Genomic DNA, 21713 nt, shown 5'->3' on the forward strand with positions numbered 1-21713 from the left:
CATTCCGTCACATGGGGTTGATTGACAAAAGTCTTAAGACGTCCAACACTGTTTTTCATGGAGTGGTGCTTAGTAAGTCGGCATATCTAGTGGGTAAGATTGAGCTGGAGGTAGCTTTTGGAGATGAACATGATTCCAGGGCTGAGAAATTAACCTTTGAGGTGGTTAAAATCAAGAGCCCATATCACGCCCTGTTTGGACGACCGGCTTATGCAAAATTCATGGCACGACTGTGTTATGTTTATCCGCAGCTCAAGATGTCGGGTTATAAAGGTACTATCACAGTACATGGAAGCCGAAAAATAGCCTTGGAGTGTGAGGAAGGCGATGCTGCTTACGCAGAATCTGTTTGCGCGACGAAGGAGTTAAAGTTCTACAAAGACAATGTTTACCTGGCAGACATGTCATCTTTGAAGAATCCAACTACAGAGCATGAGTCGGCGCTGAAGTTTAAATCAGTTGATGATACCAAGATGATTGATTTTGTGCCTGGCGACTCATCCAAACAATTTATTATCAGTGCTAATTTGGATCCCAAATAGGAAGGCACGCTCATCGGGTTCATCCCTGAGAACCGGGACATCTTTGCATGGAAGCCTTCTGACATGTTGGGTGTACCGAGAGAACTCGCTGATCACACTCTCAATATTGATCCAAAGTTTAAGCCGGTCAGGCAGTTTCTTCGGTGGTTCAATGAGGAAAGGTGCAAGGCTATTGGTGAGGAGGTGGCCCGGCTCTTGGCGGCTGGGTTTATTGTTGAAGTTTTTCACCCAGAGTGGTTGGCTAACCCGGTGCTTGTGCTCAAAAAGAACGGCACCTGGCGTATGTGTGTGGATTACACAGATTTAAACAAGGCTTGTCCGGCTGATCCTTTTGCTCTCCCTCATATTGATCAAATCATTGATGCTACGGTGGGTTGTGAGCGTTTGAGTTTTTTGGACGCTTATTATGGCTATCATCAGATCAAGATGGCAGTTAAGGACCAGGAGAAGAAAACTTTCATTACTTCATTTGGAGCCTTTTGCTATGTGTTCATGCCCTTTGGGCTTAAGAGTGCCCAGGAAACTTATCAGCGGTGTGTGCAGAACTATCTTCATAATCATATTGGGCGTAATGTTCATGCTTATGTGGACGATATAATGGTGAAATCCAGATAGAAGGAAACCTTGGTAGATGATCTAAAGGAAACCTTTGATAACCTCCGGGTCTACAAGATGATGCTCAACCCGGCCAAGTGTGTTTTTGGAGTACCAGCAGGCAAGCTTTTGGGTTTCTTGGTGTCTAACAGAGGCATTAAGGCTAACCCGGAGAAAATCAAGGCGATTACGTCTTTGGCTAAGCCGGCGTGCATCAATGACGTTCAGCGGCTGGCGGGTCGTGTCGCGGCTTTAAGCCGGTTCATAAGCCGGTTAGGGGAAAAGGCTATGTCGTTATATCAAATGATGAAAAAGACGGATGATTTTGTCTGGCGTGATGCTGCTAACTCTGCCTTTGAAGATCTGAAAAGACAGCTCGCTGAGCCGCCGGTTCTTGCTGCTCCCGTTTATAAGGAGCCACTGTTGTTATATGTGGCCGCTAACACACGTGCTATCAGTGTGGCCATTGTTGTAGATCGCAAGGAGGCTGGTAAGGAATATCCGGTTCAGCGACCGGTTTACTACGTCAGTGAGGTGCTCATTGAGTCCAAACAGAGATACCCACATTGGCAGAAACTCGTTTATGGGGTGTTCATGGTGAGCCGGAAGCTTAAGCATTACTTTCAGGGTCATCCTATCATTGTGGTTAGCTCTGCTCCTTTGGGAGATATTATTCAAAATAGAGAAGCCACGGGACGAGTCGCCAAGTGGGCCATTGAACTTGGGTCTCACGGTTTAAAGTATGTGCCATGTACAGCCATCAAATCTCAAGCACTGGTGGATTTCATTAATGATTGGACGGAGTTGCAAATACCTGAAGAGAAGCCAGACAACACATATTGGACGATTCATTTTGATGGGTCCAGGAAATTGGAGGGCTCGGGGGCTGGAGTTGTTTTAACTTCCCCTTGAGGTGACAAGTTTTGTTATGTGTTGCAGTTGATGTTTCCTTGTACTAACAATGCAGCTGAGTATGAGGCTTTACTCCATGGTCTTCGAATGGCTAAAGAAATGAGTTTGAGCCAGGTATGGTGCCTTGGCGACTCAGATTTGGTGGCTCAGCAAGTATCAGGCAAGTGGGATTCCAAGGATCCTCTCATAGCGGCTTATCACCGTGAGGTTGACGCTATTGCTGGGTACTTCAAGGGTTATCAAGTGGAGCACATTGACCGCAGAAAGAACGAGGCAGCCGATGCTTTAAGCCGGTTGGGATCTCAGCGTAAGCCGGTGCTGCCTAACACTTTTTTAGATGTTCTGCATAACCCTTCTGTCAAGTTGCCTACAGAGGAAGACTTGGCTGTTCCAGACCTGGAAGCACAATTGGTGGCAGCTCTTCATGTCATTCAAGATTGGACAGTGCCGTATTTGGCTTATATGACCCGGGGCGAGTTGCCGGAGGATGAGACCTTGGCTAGACAGATAACCCGGCGGTCCAAGTCAATGACAATTTCCAATGGTGAATTGTATCATCGCAGTGTCACCGGAGCATTTCAACATTGTGTCTCCCCTGAAGAAGGTCAAGAAATTCTTCGTGAGATCCATGAAGGAGATTGTGGCCATCATGCTGGTTCAAAGTCTCTTGTGGCCAAAGCTTTTCATCATGGTTTTTACTAGCTAACGGCTCACGCCGATGCGGAGGATCTGGTCAGTAGGTGCGATGGGTGTCAAAAATTCGCACGACGGGCGCACGTGTCAGCTCAGGAATTGCGAATGATTCCAATTACTTGGCCGTTTGCAGTCTGGGGGCTTGATATGGTTGGACCTTTCAAAAGATCCAAAGATAAAAAAGATGCACCTTTTGGTGGCAGTGGACAAGTTCACAAAGTGGGTTGAGGCAGAGCTGGTCAGTAAGTGTGATGCGGCCACGACGGTTCAATTCATGAAGAAAGTGATCTTTCATTTTGGTTTTCCACACAGCATCATTACTAACAATGGCACCAACCTGTCCCAAGGAGCTATGGAAGAATTCTACCAACGAGAACATATCCGGCTTGATGTTTCATTAGTAGCTCACCCCCAATCCAATGGTCAAGCTGAAAGAGCCAATCAGGAAATCCTGAAAGGTCTAAAACCCCGGCTTATGGTCCCTTTGCAGCGAACGCCGGGTTGTTGGGTGGAAGAGTTACCCTCTGTGATATGGAGCATCAATACTACTCCTAACAGATCTACGGGTTATACGCCTTTCTTCATGATTTATGGAGTAGAGGCAGTTCTGCCCAGTGACATCCGTCATGACTCGCCCCAAGTGGCGGCTTACATTGAAGCTAATAACGAACAAGCCCGTCAGGATGCGCTTGATTTATTGGATGAAGAGCGTGACTTAGCAGCACCCCGCTCAGCGATTTACCAACAGGACCTGCATCGTTATCATAGCCGCCAAGTTAAGTCAAGAACCTTTCAAGAAGGTGATTTGGTGCTCCGGCTCATCCAGGATCAGTCTGATGCGCACAAGCTATCCCCACCTTGGGAAGGACCCTTTGTGGTCAGCAAGAACTTGAATAATGGGTCGTACTACCTTATCGATGTTCGAGAGCACAAAGACTCACGTAAGTCGGAGGAAGAAACCTGCCGGCCGTGGAATATTGCTCAACCTCGGCCTTGCTACACTTGAGCCACCGGCTCTCATAATGTACATACTTTGACGTTGTATATATTATGATAAAAATAAAGCAGGACCTCGGTCCTTTTTGCCTTAATTATCACATATCTTTGTTATCTTAAGTATAAGACGACCAAGTGGAGGCTGATCGTATTCGAATCTAGCTTAACCATCTTGGTCCGGCTCATGATCGTATTCGTATCTAGCCGTTAAAACCTCATGGTCACTAGGGGGCTTCCTGTTCAAACATAGGTCGTATTCGAACCAAAGAGAACGTAGTTGTCGTAACCCTCTTGATCGGCGCAAAGCCAAACTCACTAGGGGGCTTCTTGATCGTATCCGAATCATAGCTTAACCCCTTTTGGGTCCGACTTGGATTTTGTTTGAATCAGGGTCGTTAAAAACCTCTCAAGGTCATTTGGGGGCTTCCTATTCAAACATAGGTCGTATTCGAACCAAAGAGAACATAGCTGTCGGTACCCTCTTGATCGGCGCAACGCCAAAGCCACTGGGGGCTACATGATCATATTCGAATCCTAGCTTAACCCCTTTGGTCCGGTTTACTGATCATATTCGAATTAGAAGCCTCTAAATTTTTCTTGGTGTTTGATTTACAAGATACCCTTTTGTTTTACTGGTTTTTGTTGTCTAGAATCTCACTGTAAGTATGGTTTCAATTTAAACCGGATTGGTTCTTTGACAATAAGTTGCCAATGTATAACAGTCATCATGCATATGGAAGTATTGACTTATAAAATGATTGGGTTGTCACCCTTACTGTCCGGGTCACATAAACCGGCAGTCCAGCATCAAAGAGCACATGTATGACATTGTCATTCATAAACAGACTTATCTGTGTTTTTCTTTAATCAAAGGCTTTCCAGCCTTATTTATATTTACATCTGGCCCTGATTATTCCGCTATGGTAATTTCATAGTTATGTATTGGGTGTTTTGACCCGTCCAGCGACAAACCGCCAGGACAGTTTCTCATCTTTTACATACAGGAACAGGTTTAAACACTGCAGATATGATAAAGGATATAAAGCATATATTGACATAATGGATAAAAAGTCGTACGCAATATGATATGCACGACGGCATAGGCAGAACATGCAGTTTTAAGCTAGCCTATTAGAAGGCATTGGGAGCCCAAAAGGTTAAAAATATTTTTTCTCCTAAGCAGATGTTAAGCTAAAGCCAGTTCATTAAGTCTTAGCCGGATTATTCAGATGGTTACGACTCCTCCCTCACCGGTTCATCTTCCTCCACTAGTTGGAAACTGGGCTTGGACCAATCAAAGCCATGAAGAGCAACGAACTCAGCTTCATCATCAATTAGACCAGTCGGGCCAATTTCTGGGGAAAAGGTGTGTTGGCGAACCGGCGGGATGAGATATGTCACTTTATACGAAGGAGTCGCCATCTTTTTATTCTCAACGTCAAAACCCGACTCATACTTATCAATATTGGTCTCGTCGCCAAGGATGGTAGCATGAGGACGAACTCCCCTCACACAAGCAGCAAAATCATCTTGATCAAATGGAGTCCCGTCTTCCTTAAGGCTAGGATACCCCTTGGCTACATCCGCTGGGTCTAGCTCCGGCACCCAGGCTTTGGAGCGGCTTAGAGAAGTTAGGGCTCCGGCTCTTGCACAAGACCGCTTGACCCCTTGAAATCTGGTGGGTAAGATAGATAACTTCTTCAAAACATCACTCAAGAGGTTTGGTCCTTGGTTGGCTGGGGAAATAATGGCAAGCGCCCGTTGAGCTCCAGTGTATAGTTACTCCACCAGGGTGTAAACCGCCTTGAGTTTTGTCAAGCTGTTTTGGCCCAGATTGCTGCTCCATGGACCTACGAGTATTTTAAAAGGTTAAGCAGGCGGCTTATATTTCCGATGGAAATAGAGTTAAGTAAATAATACAACGACTCGCCAAAGATTGCACAGACCATCTGTGATACACGATTTTTTAAACCGGTGAGCTCTGTGGTAACCTCCTCGGCTGTCTCAGCACACTGGATCAGCAAGGTTTTTTCATCGGCCCGGGATTTTTTCTCCGCATCAAAACTGGTCTTCAGTTTCTCTTCTTCAAATAGGCTCAACTGGAGTTTGGAGTCAGCATTCTTTATCTCAGTCTCTTGAGCCACCAAGGTCTTTGCATCAATCAGTTGAGAGACCAATTCAGTTATGGCGGTCTACAGACATTCACAGGTGTGTCAAAAATTTATTCCAATAAAGGTCATAATGATTAAAGTCCCAAGTGCTTTGCAATGCAATACCACTCGGCACTTGGGGGTTAATGTCTGCCAAAGCAATTTTTAAAAGCAAAAATGACTCTTCTATGATTAAAGTCCCAAGTGTTTTACAAGTAACAATGCTCGGCACTTGGGGGCTAATGCATGACATTAAGAAATTTTTTCATCTTGAGCCGGATAACAACATTTGTTTGGACTAATTCAAGACAGTTATGAAGTCAAGTACCAGCTCATTCATGATGAATTAAGCCGGCCCTTGGGGACTAGGTGAAATTTATGCTAATCCACTGGACTTAGGGAAAATCTAGGACAGAGCATCAACCTATATCATAAGTCTACAGATCATTCAGGTTCATCATAATCCGGAGACTTGGGGGCTGGCAGAGCATATGTAAACTAATGAAAGCCGGAGAGCATACCTCATATTTCAGTTCCAGCTGTTTGACCACCTCAATTTCAGAGTCACGGCTGGAATGCACATGACTGAGGTATCCAGATAGCACATCACTAATACTCAGGTGAGCATAGTGAGAGATGTCAAACCGCACTTTCTGCCTTTCCAAAGCCTCTTGCTTGGCAGAGTGCCTGGCCAGTACAGTTGGATTGCCCGGTTCAACAAATCTACTACCAGTGATTAAAACGTCACTGTCGTAAGTCACCGGCGGGTTAGCTGAGCTTGACGGTTCAACAGTAGACGGGTTGAGAATAGTTTCATCAACAGACGGTTCAGGAGGATCTATTCAAACATTGACGGCAGGGTCTTCTGGTGCTTCAGATTGTTCAGGAGCAGGAGTTGGTATTGCCGGTTCAGGAGCAGGGTCTTTCGGGTCTTCCGCCGGCTTAGCCACCCTGGCTTTGTTGGGCTTTGCTTGACCGCTAAGAAGAATTTCATGAGTCAGTATAATGATACAAACTTAAAGATGCAGAAGAAAGATAATTCTTTACCTAGGGGCAGTCTTGAAAGCCGAAAATTGAGTTTGTGAAGAATCGCCAGAAGAACGAGAAACCTCCTGCAATAGTGAAATCACCATTAAGAGAGCAAGGAAATAGATTCATTGTTAAAAGAAAGAGATAAAGGTGAAAGAAACCTCATTCTGGCGTTTTCAAGGGGTTTTTGGTAAGCCGGAGGGCAGTTCATTGTCATCACTAGTCCGGGCCTGACAGCGACTCTCGTGTTCTTGTTTTTTCAAAAGAAAATGAGGATCCAAATAAGCCAAAGGGTGTGAAAACCTTACTTTCCGGGTTACCAGTCGAGGTTTCTGTCTTGGCAAAGTTTCTGAGTCGGAGGAAATAGTTACCTCTTCTTCTACTACCTAGCTGGCCCCCTGTCATCCTGGCAATAGTCAGTGTCAATAAGGTTGTTAAAAAGCAGGCCAAGAGAGTCAAGGGCTACCTCCGACTCAAAAATATCATCTAGCTTGAACATATCAGAAGCAGTTCTTTTCTTCTTGGATTTTTGGGTTGTCTTCTTGGCGGCTATGGCCTTCTTGGCAGCTTCATGATCATATTTGACCTTTCGAAAGTCAAATTTGGCCTGTAGGCAAATAACAGGTTAAAAGTCATGCAAGTACTTAACTACTGAAGGAAAAAGGGGGTCAAGGAGATTTACCTCTGGTGCCGGGTTAAGTTTGCAGAAAGGATTCAATCCAACTTTACTGCAATCCTTGTATTTATTGTTTATGAGGGTGGTTGACATTTCAATAATGGCCTCTTCAGTTAGTTGTACAGAACTATGACGCAGAGGGTCATCTGGTCCTCCGGCATAGTTATACATCAAGTCAGAACGATGGCTCAGAGGGATGACCCGCCATGCGATCCAACAACGGATCAAGTCAACTCCAGTTAAGCCGTTTCCCAACAAGGCTTGAATTCTTTTGATGCTTGGGATGAGCTTCTTACGTTCAGCGGTAGTAAGCTTGTCAGGGAGTAAAAACTTAGAGTCAAGACGCTCTGCGCGATAACCCGGCATTGGTTTTTCATCAGCTGGCGATGTGCCTTTGCAATAAAACCAAGTTTGGTTCCAATCCTTGGGATGGCTTGGTAAGACTACTAAGGGAAAGACAGCACCCTGTCGACGCTGAATCGAAATTCCACCAAGTTCCATGCTTGGGCCGTTGGTGTATTCATTCCAGCGGTTCAAATAGAAATACTCTCTGAAGAGTTCAACAGTAGGTTCTTCTTGAAGATAAACCTCACAGAGAACTTGAAAATTGCAGATGTTTGATATGGAATTGGGTCCAAGGTCTTGTGGATGAAGCTTGAAGAAATGCAGAACATCTCTGGAGAATTTTGAGCCGGGTGGTGAAAAACCCCGGTTCATATGATCAGTAAAAACGATGACTTCGCTGTCCTTGGGCTGAGGTCTTTCTTCAGCCAGGTCGGGAGCGTGGTAAGACATAATGTTCTTCTCCGGTAAAAATCCAATGGTAACGAAATCCTTCAGAGTGGCGTCCGTGACTGTGGAGGGACCCAGTTGCAAACTGTCGTCGTCTTTGGCGGCATGGTGAGAAGACAAGCTAAAAAGGAAGTAATTTGCCGGTTTAAATTAAATGGTGGAATCACAGGTTAATATTTGCAATACAGATGCGTAATGGCGGATTAAATAAGGGCTAATGATATATGAAGGAAAAATGAGCCGGCATGATAAGCTGCCATGACTAAAGATATTCAAAGGAGGCCAACGACAAAAAATTGGCTAAGTACTGAGATAAACAAGTTTCACAGGCTGCTGCTACTATTTTGGATCAAGATTTTTCAAAAAGGGAAAATAAATCTAGACATAAAAAACTAGTGCAGAGGAGTTCATCAGTTCTAAGGAGGCCTTTGTGCAAGAAAGGGGGGTCTACTAGCATCCGAAATGGATGCGAAACAACTACCGCAGGAGTTCCATGCTTCTTTTGGATCAAAAGAGGATGCGGTGGAGAAACTACGAAGAATCCATGATGAACAGCGAAGAACACCGATGAACTAGCAAACCCTAATGCGGATCTAAGGTGTGGAAAGGCAAAAACTTACGGATGCAAATCTGCTGCGGAGGGTCGCCGCCGTTCTCTGGACAAGTTTACGGTGATGCAGCGGCCAAGGTTGAGGACGACGGTGAGTGATGCGGCGGCAGAGTTCGAGCGACAGAGGGGTTGCGAGAGAAGGAAGAAGAAGAATGAGGAAGACCAGCCGTGCCTATTTATAAGGAGATAGGTGAACAGGCAGGTGCGAAAAACGAGGAAGGCTAAAATGATGATTATCCAGCTAATTAGACGCCTCGATTTTCGGAAGGCATTTAAGGTAAAGATCCGTTAAGATGACATCGTGGCTGGTTTCCAAATTTTCTGAAGGTGATGTCATGGCGGTTTATAAAGCTTTTACAAGCAGTGGAAGATGGTTTTCTTCTAAATGTTGAAGATTGACATGAACAAAGTTCAAATCAACCTGGGGCCTAATGTTGGGGATATGACTACCAGATATGACCCGCCCAGGAGGGGCTGGGTCAACCACAATGTCGGGTTACTTAAGTGAAGCCCGAAGAGTATACAAAGTGACGGTTTATGATAAGGTTTGTAGTAGGCCCAAGCCCAGAGGCGGCTTAAGGCCCGTAAGTATAAACCGCCATGTATGAATAAGACTTGTAAGATAAGGCATGTAAGAGTTGTCACCGAGCCGGACACGTTGTATGAGCCGGTCGGGACTCTATAGGCCGCAGGGCGTCAACCCATGTATATAAGGGGACGACCCGGCGGCGACTTAGGGCAAGAAACAACAGATCAAGAGCCAAGCTAGCGTATTTTGCTCCTTGGTCATCGAAACCTAACAATACCACATCAACTGGACTAGGATTTACCTTCACCGCAAGGGGCCGAACCAGTATAAACCTCGCGTGTCCTTTGTCCCGATTAACCCCTTTAAGCTTCCTAGTTGCGATGGCTCCATGACTAAGTCCTTTCACTAGGACATTTGTCGTGACAATTCCACGACAGGCATGGTTCGCAAGCATCAAGTGATTCCAAAAGTCCATCAGCATGGAGTTTCTTCATGCGCTTTACACCATTATGACCTAAATGGCAGTTTCTTCATGCGCTTCATACCGAGCATGGAGTTTCTATGCAACAATGAGCATAATCCTCAGATCATGGAGCTAGTATGCATCATTGCTACTAACATCTTTCAACATAGTTTTCTCTAGGAACATATCAAAAAATAAAATAGGGAGCTATACGCGAGCTATTGATCTACAACATAGACATGCAAAATACTATAAGGTACAAAGTTCATGATAAATTAAAGTTCAATTAATCATATTACTTAAGAACTCCCACTTAGATAGACATCCCTCTAATCATCTAAGTGATCACGTGATCCATATCAACTAAACCATGTCCGATCATCACGTGAGATGGAGTAGTTTTCTATGGTGAACATCACTATGTTGATCATATCTACTATATGATTCACGCTCGACCTTTGGTCTCAGTGTTCCGAGGCCATATCTGCATATTCTATGCTCGTCAAGTTTAACCTGAGTATTTTGCGTGTGCAAAACTAGCTTGCACCCGTTGTATGTGAACGTAGAGCTTATCACACCCGATCATCACTTGGTGTCTCGGCACGACGAACTATAGCAACAGTGCATACTCAGGGAGAACACTTATACCTTGAAATTTAGTGAGAGATCATCTTATAATGCTACCGCCGAACTAAGAAAAATAAGATGCATAAAGGATAAACATGACATGCAATCAAATATAAGTGATATGATATGGTCATCCTCATCTTGTGCCTTTGATCTCCATCTCCAAAGCACCGTCATGATCACCATCGTCACCGGCTTGACACCTTGATCTCCATCGTAGCATCGTTGTCATCTCGCCAACTATTGCTTCTACGACTATCGCTACCGCTTAGTGATAAAGGAAAGCAATTACATAGCGATTGCATTTCATACAATAAAGCGACAACCATATGGCTCCTGCCAGTTGCCGATAACTTTGTTACAAAACATGATCATTTCATACAATAAAATTTAGCATCATGTCTTGACCATATCACATCACAACATGCCCTACAAAAACAAGTTAGACGTCCTCTATTTTGTTGTTGCAAGTTTTACGTGGATGCTACGGGCTGAGCAAGAACCGTTCTTACCTACGCATCAAAAATCACAACGTGGTATAGTAATTGCTTTTTGATCTTCAGAAAGAACCCTGTTCATTGAATCCGATTCAACTAAAGTTGGAGAAACAGACACCCACTAGCCACCTGTGTGCGAAGCACGTCGGTAGAACCAGTCTTGCGTAAGCATATGCGTAATGTCGGTCTAAGCCGCTTCATCCAACAATACCATTGAATCAAGAATCAACTAGTGACGGCAAGCAATATGTATATACCCACGCACACAACTCCTTTGTGTTCTACTCGTGCATATAATATCTACGCATAGACCTGGCTCGAATGCCACTGTTGGGGAACGCAGTAATTTCAAAATTTTCCTACACACACACAAGATCCATCTAGATGATGCATAGCAACGAGAGGGGAGAGTGGTGTCCACGTACCCTCGTAGACCGTAAGCGGAAGCGTTATGACAATGCGGTTGATGTAGTTGTACGTCTTCATGATCCGACCGATCCTAGCACCAAAGGTACGGCACCTCCGCGATCTGCACACGTTCAGCTCGGTGACGTCCCACGAACTCTAGATCCAGCTGAGGTCGAGGGAGAGTTTCGTCAGCACGACGGCGTGATGACGGTAATGATGAAGTTACCGACATAGGTCTTCGCCTAAGCACTACAACGATATGACCGAGGTGGAAATCTGTGGAGGGGGCACCACACACGGCTAAACAATCAACTTGTGTGTCTATGGGGTGCCCCCCTCCCCTATATATAAAGGAGTGGAGGAGGGGAGGGCCGGCCCTCTCATGGCGCGCCCAAGGGGGGAGTGCTACTCCCGATGGGAGTAGGATTCCCCCTTCCCTAGGTAGAGTAGGAGAGGAAGGAAGGGGGAGAGAGAGGAAAGGAAAGGGGGCCGACCCCCACCCAATTCGGATTGGGCTTGGGGGGGCGCCCTCCACCTTGGCCGCCTCCTCCTCTCTCCCACTAAGGCCCAATAAGGCCCATACACTCCCCGGGGGGTTCCGGTAACCCCCCGGTACTCCGGTAAATGCCCGAACTTACCCGGAACCATTCCGATGTCCAAACATAGCCTTCCAATATATCGATCTTTATGTCTCGACCATTTAAAGACTCCTCATCATGTCTGTGATCATTTCCGAGACTCTGAACTACCTTCGGTACATCAAAACACATAAACTCATAATATCGATCGTCACCGAACGTTAAGCGTGCGGACCCTGGGGGGTTCGAGAACTATGTAGACATGACTGAGACTCACTTTCGGTCAATAACCAATAGCGGAACCTGGATGCTCATATTGGTTACTACATATTCTACGAAGATCTTTATCGGTCAAAACCGCATAACAACATACGTTGTTCCCTTTGTCACCGGTATGTTACTTGCCCGAGATTCGATCATCGGTATCTCAATACCTAGTTCAATCTCGTTACCGGAAAGTCTCTTTACTCATTTCGTAATGCATCATCCCGTAACTAACTCATTAGTCACATTGCTTGCAAGGCTTATAGTGATGTGCATTACCAAGAGGGCCCAGAGATACCTCTCCGATACACGGAGTGACAAATCCTAATCTCGATCTATGCCAACTCAACAAACACCATCGGAGACACTTGTAGAGCATCTTTATAGTCACCCAGTTACATTGTGATGTTTGATAGCACACTAAGTGTTCCTCCGGTATTCGGGAGTTGCATAATCTCATAGTCATAGCAACATGTATAAGTTACGAAGAAAGCAATAGCAACAAACTAAATGATCATCATGCTAAGCTAACAGATGGGTCAAGTCAATCACATCATTCTCTAATGATGTGATCCCGTTCATCAAATGACAACTCTTGTCCATGGCTAGGAAACCTAACCATCTTTGATTAACGAGCTACTCAAGTAGAGGCATACTAGTGACACTCTATTTGTCTATGTATTCACACATGTACTAAGTTTCCGGTTAATACAATTCTAGCATGAATAATAAACATTTATCATGATATAAGGAAATATAAATAACAACTTTATTATTGCCTCTAGGGCATATTTCCTTGACAAACATAGCCTTTCAATATATCGATCTTTATGTCTCGACCATTTCGAGACTCGTCGTCATGTCCGTGATCACATCCGGGACTCCGAACTACCTTCGGTACATCAAAACACATAAACTCATAATATCGATTATCATCGAACGTTAAGCGTGCGGACCCTACGGGTTCGAGAACTATGTAGACATGACCGGGACTCGTCTCTGGTCAATAACTAATAGCGGAACTTGGATGCTTGATATGTCTCCGTCGTATCTATAATTTTTGATTGTTCCATGCCAATATTATTCAACTTTCATATACTTTTTGGCAACGTTTTATATTATTTCTGGGACTAATATATTGATCCAGTGCCCAGTGCCAGTTCCTGTTTGTTGCATGTTTTATGTTTCGCAGAATATCCATACCAAACGGAATCCAAACGGGGTAAAAATGGACGGAGCTTATTTTTGGAATATTTGGAAAATTCCGGAAGAAAAATCCACGCGAGACGGTGCCCGAGGTGGTCATGAGGTAGGGGGGCGCGCCTGACCCCCCTGGGCGCGCCCCCTACCCTCGTGAGAAACCCGTAAGGCGGTTGACGCTCTTCTTTTGCCGCAAGAAAGCTAAATTTCAGGAAAAAAAATCACGATGAAGGTTTCAGGCCAATCGGAGTTATGGATCTCCATATATACACGAAATGGTGAAATAGAGCCAGAATAGAACACAGAAACAGAGAAAGACAGATCCAATCTCGAAGGGGCTCTCACCCCTCCCGTGCCATGGAGGCCATGGACTAGAGGGGAAACCCTTCTCCCATCTAGGGAGGAGGTCAAGGAAGAAGAAGGAGGGGGGCTCTCTCCCCCTCGCTTCCGGTGGCACCGGAGTGCCACCGGGAGCCATCATCATCACCGCGATCTACACCAACACCTCCGCCATCTCACCAACATCTCCATCACCTTCCCCCCCCCCCTATCTACAGCGGTCCACTCTCCCGCAACCCGCTGTACCCTCTACTTGAACATGGTGCTTTATGCTTCATATTATTATCCAATGATGTGTTGCCATCCTATGATGTCTGAGTAGATTTTCGTTGTCCCATCGGTGGTTGATGAATTGCTATGATTGATTTAATTCGCTTGTGGTTATGTTGCTGTCCTTTGGTGCCCATCATCTGATTGCGCGCGTGGATCACACCCTAGGGTTAGTTTGTATGTTGATAGGACTATGTATTGGAGGGCAAGAGTGACAGAAGCTTCAACCTAGCATAGAAATTGATGCATACGGGATTGAAGGGGGACCAATATATCTTAATGCTATGGTTGGGTTTTACCTTAATGAACATTAGTAGTTGCGGATGCTTGCTAATAGTTCCAATCATAAGTGCATAGAATTCCAAGTCAGGGATGACATGCTAGCAATAGCCTCTCCCACATAATACTTGCTATCGGTCTAGTAAAGTAGTCAATTGCTTAAGGGACAATTTCACAACTCCTACCACCACTTTTCCACACTCGCTATATTTACTTTATTGTTTCTTTATCTAAACAGCCCCTACTTTTTATTTACGTACTCTTTATTATCTTGCAAACCTATCCAACAACACCTACAAAGTACTGCTAGCTTCATACTTGTTCTAGGTAAAGCGAACGTCAAGCGTGCGTAGAGTTGTATCGGTGGTCGATAGAACTTGAGGGAATATGTGTTCTACCTTTAGCTCCTCATTGGGTTCGACACTCTTACTTATCGAAAACTGTTGTGATCCCCTATACTTGTGGTTTATCAAGACCTTTTTCTGGCGCCGTTGCCGGGGAGCAATTGCGTGGGATGAATATTCTCGTGTGTGCTTGTTTGCTTTATCACTAAGTAATTTTTATTTGCTTTTCTTAGTTGTTTTCTATCTTTAGTTATGGGTAGGAAACGCAAAATACCAAAAAAATAGTTGTACCTACTGAACCAATGGTTGAAGAACCAATCAAAATCTATCACACTGTTGAAGCTTATTACTTGGATCATCTTCGATCCCTTTGTGCTCGTGTCGAAACCCCAACTAGCTTAGTTGAGGGCAAATCTTTAGATGAGCATGCTTGTTATGTGCGACACCATATATCTGAAAAAGGGAAACTATTATGGGTTCAAATTCAATGTTTGCAATGCTATGCTTGGAATTTATGTGAAATATATGATTTTACTTGTTGCTCTGAAAACCCTAAGAAACACCTTCCCTACCAATGTGAGTTTATTGATAATGGAATCTTATCTTCATATGCCAAGGGTGTTTATAATTACTATGATGTTCAACAAATTGAAGAATTTGTTGCTTTTAAGGGTGCTTTTGAAATTGATTCTTTGATTGAAAAGTATGATGCTACTCTTCACAAATCTGAAAACTTTGCCATATTTAAATATTCCTATGATAATTATGCTTCTAATGCTTATGTTAAACCATATATTGAGTACTACCCCGCTGTCCAAGAAGAGACTAATATTTTGCAGGAGTCTATGGAAGAAGAAATTGATGAAACTGTGAGCTCATTGGATGAAAAAGATGAGGAGGAGAGCGAAGAACAAAAGGAGGAAGAGCGGATTAGCTACCCGTGCCCACCTTCTAATGAGAGTAACTCTTCAACTCATACATTGTCTAATTTCCCTTCGTGCTTACCGAAGGATGATTGCTATGATGACTGTTATGATCCTGTTGATTCTTTTGAAATATCCCTTTTTTATGATGCTTGCTATGCTTGTGGCCAAGATGCCAATATGAATTATGCTTATGGAGATGAAATTTCTATAGTTCCTTATGTTAAACATGAAATTGTTGCTATTGCACCCACACATGATAGTCCTATTATCTTTTTGAATTCTCCAAACTATACTATATCGGAGAAGTTTGCCCTTATTAAGGATTATATTGATGGGTTACCTTTTGCTGTTACACATGATGATTTTAATGAATATAATATGCATGTGCTTGCTGCTCCTACTTGCAATTATTATGAGAGAGGAACTATATCTCCACCTCTCTATGCTTCCCACATGATAAAATTGCAAGAAACTGTTTATACTATGCATTGGCCTTTACTAGGTGTGCATGAATTGTTCTTTTATGACATGCCGATGCATAGGAAGAGAGTTAGACTTCGTCATTGCTTGATATATGTTGCTTTGTGCTCACTACTAAATTACAAATCATTGTTAATTAAAATTGCCTTTGATATACCTTGGGATCCGGGTGGATTCACTACTTGAGCACTATATGCCTAGCTTAATGACTTTAAAGAAAGCGCTGCTAGGGAGACAACCTGGAAGTTTTAGAGAGTCATTTATTTCTGTTGAGTGCTTTCATATAGTTTAAAAACAACAAAAATAAAGAGGGGAACCCAAAACTTTTCAAAAAGGAAAGTAAAAGTGAGAAAGACAAGCACTGTTGAAGTGGAGAGCTCCTTGAACTTTGTTCATGCTCACGGCAACTTTGTGAATCTTGATTACAGAAACTTTTCAACAACAAAAATTATCCCCTTGTACAATTCCATTGTATTATAAAAATAATGTGCCAAGGTTTGCCTTTAGGATGTTTACATTTGCTTGATGGTTTGTACGGTGCAGGACAGAAACTTTGGCTGTAGTGCGCGATTTTACATGTTTAGCTGGAACGTCAAATGGTTCTGATTCTTTTTGCACTGTCTTTCTATACAAATTTTTTATGTTTACTAATTTTGGAAGAATTTTTCAAGTATCAGAAGTATGGTGAATGTTCATATTGCTACAGACTTTTCTGTTTTAGACAGATTCTGTTTTTGATGCATAGTTTGCTTGTTTGGATGAAACTATCAATTTATATCAGTGGATTAAGCCATGAAAAGTTATACTACAGTAGACACAATGCAAAAACAAAATATGAATTGGTTTGCAACAGTACTTATAGTGGTGATTTGCTTTATTATACTAACGGATCTTACCGAGTTTTCTGTTGAAGTTTTGAGTGGATGAAGTGTTCGATGATCGAGAAGGTCTCGATGTGAGAAGAAGGAAGAGAGTCAAGAGCTCAAGCTTGGGGATGCCCGAGGCACCCCAAGTAAATATTCAAGGAGACTCAAGCGTCTAAGCTTGGGGATGTTGGGGAGGCATCCCCTCTTTCTTCAACAAGTATCGGTATGTTTTCGGATTCGTTTCGTTCATGCGATATGTGCAATCTTGGAGCGTCTTTTGCATTTAGTTTTCATTTTTCTTTTATGCACCATGCTGGTATGAGATAGTCCTTGGTTGATTTATAGAATGCTCTTTGTACTTCACTTATATCTTTTGAGTATGGCTTTATAGAATGCTTCATGTGCTTCACTTATATCATTTGAAGTTTGGATTGCCTGTTTCTCTTTACATAGAAAACCGCCATTTGTAGAATGCTCTTTTGCTTCACTTAAATTTGTTAGAGCACGGGCATATCTTTTGTAGAAAGAATTGAACTCTCTTACTTCACTTATATCTATTTAGAGAGATGACGGGAATTGGTCATTCATATGGTTAGTCATAAAATCCTACATAAAACTTGTAGATCACTAAATATGATATGTTTGATTCCTTGCAATAGTTTTGCGATATAAAGATGGTGATATTAGAGTCATGCTAGTGGGTATTTGTGGATTGTAGAAATACTTGTGTTGAGGTTTGTGGTTCCCGTAGCATGCATGTATGGTGAACCGTTATGTGATGAAGTCGGAGCATGATGTATTTATTGATTGTCTTCCTTATGAGTGGCGGTCGGGGACGAGCGATGGTCTTTTCCTACCAATCTACCCCCCTAGGAGCATGCGCGTAGTACTTTGTTTCGATGACTAATAGATTTTTGCAATAAGTATGTGAGTTCTTTATGACTAATGTTGAGTCCATGGATTATACGCACTCTCGCCCTTCCACCATTGCTAGCCTCTCTAGTACCGTGCAACTTTCGCCGGTACCATAAACCCACCATATACCTTCCTCAAAACAGCCACCATACCTACATATCATGGCATTTCCATAACCATTCCGAGATATTGCCATGCAACTTCCATCATCATCATATACATGACTTGAGCATTCATTGTCATATTGCTTTGCATGATCGTAAGATAGCTAGCATGATGTTTTCATGGCTTGTCCGTTTTTTGATGTCATTGCTATGCTAGATCATTGCACATCCCGGTACACCGCCGGAGGCATTCATATAGAGTCATATCTTTGTTCTAGATATTGAGTTGTAAGTAAATAAAAGTGTGATGATCATCATTATTAGAGCATTGCCCCGGTGAGGAAAGGATGATGGAGACTATGATTCCCCCATAAGTCGGGATGAGACTCCGGACTTACAAAAAAATAAAAGAGGCCAAAGAAGCCCAAATAAAAAAAAGAGGCCAAAGAGGCCCACCAAAAACAAAAAAAACAAAAAAAACAAAAAAATGAGAGAAAAAGAGAGAAGGGGCAGTGCTACTATCCTTTTTCCACACTTGTGCTTCAAAGTAGCACCATGTTCTTCATATAGAGAGTCTCTTGAGTTATCACTTTCATATACTAGTGGGAATTTTCATTATAGAACTTGGCTTGTATATTCCGATGATGGGCTTCCTCAAATGCCCGAGGTCTTCGTGAGCAAGCGAGTTAGCATTCCACATCAAAAATTATCTTTTTATCATTTACCTACTCGAGGACGAGTAGGAATTAAGCTTGGGGATGCTGATACGTCTCCGTCGTATCTATAATTTTTGATTGTTCCATGCCAATATTATTAAACTTTCATATACTTTTTGGCAACTTTTTTATATTATTTTTGGGACTAACATATTGATCCAGTGCCCAGTGCCAGTTCCTGTTTGTTGCATGTTTTATGTTTCGCAGAATATCCATACCAAACGAAATCCAAATGGGATAAAAACGGACGGAGCTTGTTTTTGGAATATTTGGAAAATTCCAGAAGAAAAATCCACGCGAGACGGTGCCCGAGATGGTCACGAGGTAGGGGGCGCGCCTGACCCCCCCCCCCCCCGGGCACGCCCCCTACCCTCGTGAGCCACCTGTAAGGCGGTTGACGCTCTTCTTTTGCCGCAAGAAAGCTAAATTTCGGGAAAAAATCACGGTGAAGGTTTCAAGCCAATCGGAGTTACGGATCTCCATATATACACGAAACGGTGAAACAGAGCCAGAATAGAACGCAGAAACATAGAGAGACAGAGAGACAGATCCAATCTCGGAGGGGCTCTCGCCCCTCCCATGCCATGGAGGCTATGGACCAGAGGGGAAACCCTTCTCCCATCTAGGGAGGAGGTCAAGGAAGAAGAAGAAGAAGGAGGGGGCTCTCTCCCCCTCGCTTCCGGTGGCACGGGAGTGCCACCGGGGGCCATCATCATCACCGCGATCTACACCAACACCTCCGCCATCTTCACCAACATCTCCATCACCTTCCCCCCTCTATCTACACCGGACCACTCTCCCGCAACCCGCTGTACCCTCTACTTGAACATGGTGATTTATGCTTCATATTATTATCCAATGATGTGTTGCCATCCTATGATGTCTGAGTATATTTTCATTGTCCTATCGGTGGTTGGTGAATTGCTATGATTGATTTAATTCGCTTGTGGTTATGTTGCTGTCCTTTGGTGCACATCATATGATTGTGCGCGTGGATCACACCCTAGGGTTAGTTTGTATGTTGATAGGACTATGTATTGGAGGGCAAGAGTGATAGAAGCTTCAACCTAGCATAGAAATTGATGCATACGGGATTGAAGGAGGACCAATATATCTTAATGCTATGGTTGGGTTTTACCTTAATGAACATTAGTAGTTGCGGATGCTTGCTAATAGTTCCAATCATAAGTGCATAGAATTCCAAGTCAGGGATGACATGCTAGCAGTGGCCTCTCCCACATAATACTTGCTATCGATCTAGTAAAGTAGTCAATTGCTTAAGGAACAATTTCACAACTCCTACCACCACTTTTCCACACTCGCTATATTTACTTTATCGTTTCTTTATCTAAACAGCCCCTACTTTTTATTTACGTACTCTTTATTATCTTGCAAGCCTATCCAACAACACCTACAAAGTACTTCTAACTTCATACTTGTTCTAGGTAAAGCGAACGTCAAGCGTGCGTAGAGTTGTATCGGTGGTCGATAGAACTTGAGGGAATATTTGTTCTACCTTTAGCTCCTCGTTGGGTTCGACACTCTTACTTATCAAAAACTGTTGCGATCCCCTATACTTGTGGGTTATCAATGCTCATATTGGCTCCTACATTCTACGAAGATCTTTATCGGTCAAAACCGCATAACAGTATACGTTGTTCCCTTTGTCATCGGTATGTTACTTGCCCGAGATTCGATCGTCGGTATCTCAATACCTAGTTCAATCTCGTTACCGGCAAGTCCCATTACTCGTTCTGTAATGCAACATCTCGTAACTAACTCATTAGTCACATTGCTTGCAAGGCCTATAGTGATGTGCATTACCGAGAGGGCCCAGAGATACCTCTCCGATACACGGAGTGACAAATCCTAATCTCGATCTATGCCAACTCAACAAACACTATTGGAGACACCTGTAGAGCATCTTTATAGTCACACAGTTATGTTGTGACGTTTGATAGCACACTAAGTGTTCCTCCGGTATTCGGGAGTTGCATAATCTCATAGTCATAGGGACATGTATAAGTTATGAAGAAAGCAATAGCAACAAACTAAACGATCATCGTGCTAAGCTAACGGATGGGTCAAGTCAATCACATCATTCTCTAATGATGTGATCCCGTTCATCAAATGACAACTCATGTCTATGGTTAGGAAACTTAACCATCTTTGATTAACGAGCTAGTCAAGTAGAGGCATACTAGTTACATTCTATTTGTCTATGTATTCACACATGTACTAAGTTTTCGGTTAATACAATTCTAGCATGAATAATAAACATTTATCATGATATAAGGAAATATAAATAACAACTTTATTATTGCCTCTAGGGCATATTTCCTTCATCCTTACCATCAAGATCCTCACTAAAGATAGTTCCAAGGTCATCAGTGTGTGACTTTTTCAGCATAGAGGTTGTGGCTAAGTGTGGCTAGCACGAAGCGCTTTCCATGATCCAAGAGTAGTTATCCCTATTTTTGTTAGACTGTCTATGCTATGCTAGTATGCCTACAACTGTATGCTTGTGTATGTCTATGTGCATGCCAATGTGTCATTGTTATGACTGTATGTGTTTTTTTTTCAAAGAACACGCAAGAGCATCGTGTGCCTTTTGTATTAAGATAGAGTTGCATAAGAATGTTACATGAGTGCCAATAAAAGCATACGACCGTAGGCTTACAAGAGACTTAACTTACACCTCTAGCATGCTTACCGACTCTTGCGAGCATCCACGGAGCAAACTCATCTTTAATGTGCTAGATAACAACGAAGCGCATCGCCTGTATGTACATGTTGATGTGGTTATGGGTATGTTTGTTAATGTGGTTATGCATATGATTGTTAGTATATTTGTATTTGTGCTTATTCATAGTCATGGTGCTTTACGAGTCATTAATAAAACATATTGCTCATA

Source organism: Triticum dicoccoides, chromosome 1A, assembly GCF_002162155.2.
Source record: "Triticum dicoccoides isolate Atlit2015 ecotype Zavitan chromosome 1A, WEW_v2.0, whole genome shotgun sequence".
NCBI lineage: Eukaryota > Viridiplantae > Streptophyta > Magnoliopsida > Poales > Poaceae > Triticum > Triticum dicoccoides.